Genomic DNA, 4171 nt, shown 5'->3' with positions numbered 1-4171 from the left:
CCCAAACCTTGCTGGACAGAGGAGGAGGAGGAAGACAGAGGCTATAGCAGCTAATGAACAGTTAACAGTTGCAGGTAGTAGAGCTTCATCACCTTTTCCTTTGTGAAGGGTGCTGGGAATTATAGCTCTGTGAGGGGTAAACTACAGTTCTTGGGATTCTGTGCTTGAAATGTACGATGTGTACACAGCCATTGTCTGGGAACCTGCCTCACACCAGAGCAGAAATGGCGGGCAAGAGCCACGCAACACACACACACACCCTGTAAGGATTTGAGGCCATAACTTTATTGATTCTTTCTTAAATACGTACAGGAAACTCCGGACTGCCGACGAAAGAAGTGGCAAATGAAATTAATGGACTATGCAGAATTAGACAAACTGACAGGAAGGATTTGAAACCTGTGGGACCAGAGACTCTTAGAGGACTGGAGTAAATATTTGAACTATTTGAAAAGCAATTGTAATAAACAGATTACGCTGGTAGGGCTGCAAGAAGTTTTGTAAGGAGGACTATGCGAAATATTGCAAGGAAGACTATGAAGAGAATTATTAGTTAAGGACAATTAAAAGTAATAGAGAAATTAAGAAATGCAGATTAAGTGGTAAAGAATGGGAAATCTTCAGAGGTAGTTGACGGAAGTCTAAAAGTCTATAAGATAAGAATGTATGTTAAGTGATTGTTGGAAATGATATGTTAAAAAATTAATAAAAACGTTTGTGTGTGTGTGTATATATATATATATATATATATATGTATATGTATATATATGTATGTATATGCAGGTTTTGGTGTCCTCGGGTATCTTCCCGTGTAAAAGTTGGGGTGTCTAGGCGACGTTTCGACGAGGTCTCACTCGTCATCTTCAGGCAGGTGCTTTCGGCTTCTTGTTACTGGAACAGAGCAGGATCTCAGTGTTTGAGTTCCTATAAATACTGTTGAGGAGGTGTGGCCTCCAATGTTTTGGGCAGAGAGGAAGTTCCTAGGCTAGTGTGCCTTTTCTTCTTTTGTTCCTTAATTGCTTGAGGGATATCTTGAGTGATTTCTTGAGTGATATCTTGAGTACCACTTAGGTGGGTCACCCACTTAGGTGGGTCTGCCCAAAACATTGGAGGCCACACCTCCTCAACAGTATTTATAGGAACTCAAACACTGAGATCCTGCTCTGTTCCAGTAACAAGAAGCCGAAAGCACCTGCCTGAAGATGACGAGTGAGACCTCGTCGAAACGTCGCCTAGACACCCCAACTTTTACACGGGAAGATACCCGAGGACACCAAAACCTGCATTCCTGTACCCGTGAAAATCTACGAAAGCATGTATGTATATGTATATATATTTGTGTACACACACACACACACACACACACACATATATATGAAACTCCAGACTGCTCCCTCCCAGATACAACTAACGTCGAGTGCCCCCTTGTGACCGAACCATATATCCCTCTCCCTGGCCTCATTGGGGCACCAAGCACCATTCAATACGGGATAACTGTTTGAAAAACCACATGTATGTGCTCCACATGAACACAAAGACTTACTTTCAAGGGAGATAATTATTTCTTATCGTTAAGAAAGGGGGCCTCTGTCGAAGAAACGGCACAAAAATAGATATTCATGTCCTATCTGTGCAAGATAACGTATTTTCTTGCCGATCACAGTTGTATTACGTGGCCAGCCAGTAAACGATATAATGCAGACAATGTCTGTTCTTAGTTGAAGAGATACGGATGGTGCTGTGGTTAATTCATTATCTAGTTCAGTAGTATAACAGCAAGTGGGTTTGCCATGGTAACTTACACTGAAAGGTTCTGATCTGCCTGTGGTTTGAAAACACCCAACAAAAACCAACCCCATGACATATATATTTTTTATAAAAAAAAGTAATCAAGAAGTATGACACATAATTATTTAGCTAAAGGGGTTTTTTGCCGTTGCCTTTGTAAAATCAGTTTAAATACAACTGGAAACTTTATTATGAGTTAATAGTGAACTGAAGCTGTGTCAATCTGCTGTTAGCTTGCAGCGCCTGGACTGAAAGCATCTGGAGGAGGGGTGGGGAACCATAGACCCAGAGGCCAAATGTATCCCTCAGAGCCCCTCTTAGGCTTCTCCCAAGGCGCCCCCTCCCCTGCTGGACTTAGCGTTGCTGTTATGTACTGAAGTTCTCACCCCGGGCCAGCAGGGGATACTGTAGATAGTTTTTCACTCAGGTCCACATATGCAAATAAGGGATCGAAAGGGACGTTCAGTGATTGGATAGTTACAGAAAATGGTTACTGTTGCGTTGTAGTGGAGCTCTATATAAGCAGGCTGGCTGAACCCTTCAGTTCAGTTCTGTTCTGGCCTGTGAATAAACAAGAGCTGTTTGAAGAATCGCTGTGTCGTCTGATATGTTCACCCACAACTTAACAGTTGCCACATTTGTTCTGGCAAAATACTGGACAGGGCAGGGCGGGGCAGTTGGTGGGAGATTCCCCCCCCCCCCCCGGTGCCAAAGTGACTTCAAAGCAATCCATTACAATCCATGGCAGCCTAATAGGATGGCCCCTCTGGAATTTGCCACAGACACAAACACACACACACACACACACACACACACACACACAATACTACAACTAATAATAGTTTTATTATTTGTACCCCACCCATCTGACTGATTTGCATTAATTTGTGGATCTCTCTGTGCTTGGCTGTCCAGAACTTAAATACATGACCTTTCACACACCCTTTCAAACACATTCATTTGGAGAGGACCCCCAACTTGGCAGGGTGGGGGAGACAGGAGTGAGATAGAGAAGACCTGAAATACAGGACAAAACTGTATCAGTACAGGGCATAGCAATTTACATTGAAATACAGGACAGGTGGCAACCCTAATTGCACCATTTTTCCCAGGCCATACTGCTCACCAGCCATGTTTTGTACCTGTCTTGAGTGCTTCGGCCTGCCTGGGATATGTCTTAGACTTTTTTAATAATGACTTTTGCTTGCCTGGATGGAGACTGGAGACGACTTGCAGCCATTTCTGATATTCTGAATCACTACGAGTTTGCATTGAATTGTAGATCGCTGGCTGAATTTGTTTGTTTTCTGCCTTATTTCTATGCTGCTGTGTTTTTGATATGATTATAGTGACTGTAATATTTGTTAATTTTTAATGGTGCTATTGTGAGCCGCTTTGCGGTTGACATTATTGTTGGAAAGGCGAGAAGCAAATATCAAATCAAACAATTTAATGGCCTCTTTACCCAGGCGGGCTCTTTCTTTCTTCCTTCCTTCCTTCTTTCTTTCTTTCTTTCTTTCTTTCTTTCTTTCTTTCTTTCTTTCCTTCCTTCCTTCTTATTCTTGAACATACGCTACACAAACTTGACTACAAATTTCGCTCTTTTTCAAAAGTGATGAGAGCATTCAGCCGCTCTTCTTCAAAGTGAGCTTGTCAAATAGGTACTCCCCAATGCCGTTCTGCGGCAGTCCCAGGCGTCTCAGGTTTGTGAGGTGGTCTCCCAGCTGCTTGATGACCTTCACCTCTTCCCCCAGGTACTCAGACTCCAGGAAGTCACTCAGATGAGGGTCTCCCTTCTCTGTTGCGAGCTTGTGCAGATCCAGCAAGGTGTGGCTCACATTTATTTTCACCTGCAGGGCACTCTGCAGGGCATCCAGACTGTTGCCCCACTCATCCTTCTCTGACTTCTTGAGGTCCTTCAGCAAGATGTGCTCTCCTATCTTGTTCTGATATTTCAGGAACTTATCTGCATGCTCCCACTTTTCTTGGGACTGCTCCTTCAGGAACTTGGCCACGTGACACAAGGCAACATAATCACAGTCCAAGTGGTAGGACGTGGACAGATACAAATAGCTAGCATACAGCTGCAAATTCACTAGCTGGTTCAAGGTAGCTTCACAGTCAGCACAAAAGCTCTGGCACACCTGAGAAGCCATCTCTGTTGTTAAGTTGTGGGTGAACATATCAGACGACACAGCGATTCTTCAAACAGCTCTTGTTTATTCACAGGCCAGAACAGAACTGAACTGAAGGTTTCAGCCAGCTTGCTTATATAGAGCTCCACTACAATGCAACAGTAACAACTTTGTGTAACTATCCAATAACCGAGTGTCACTTTCAATTCCTTATTTGCATATGTGGACCTGAGTGAAAACTATCTACA

General features: G+C 43.3%; 1 pseudogene; it reads right to left on the bottom strand.

The window, feature by feature from the left end:
* Positions 1 to 3413: 3413 nt before the first annotated feature.
* On the bottom strand, positions 3414 to 3944 carry LOC114604432 (ferritin heavy chain A pseudogene; annotated as a pseudogene).
* Between the last annotated feature and the right edge of the window lie 227 nt (positions 3945 to 4171).

This window comes from Podarcis muralis, chromosome 9 (assembly GCF_964188315.1).
Source record: "Podarcis muralis chromosome 9, rPodMur119.hap1.1, whole genome shotgun sequence".
NCBI lineage: Eukaryota > Metazoa > Chordata > Lepidosauria > Squamata > Lacertidae > Podarcis > Podarcis muralis.
This window is presented reverse-complemented; position numbering and strand designations above follow the sequence as displayed.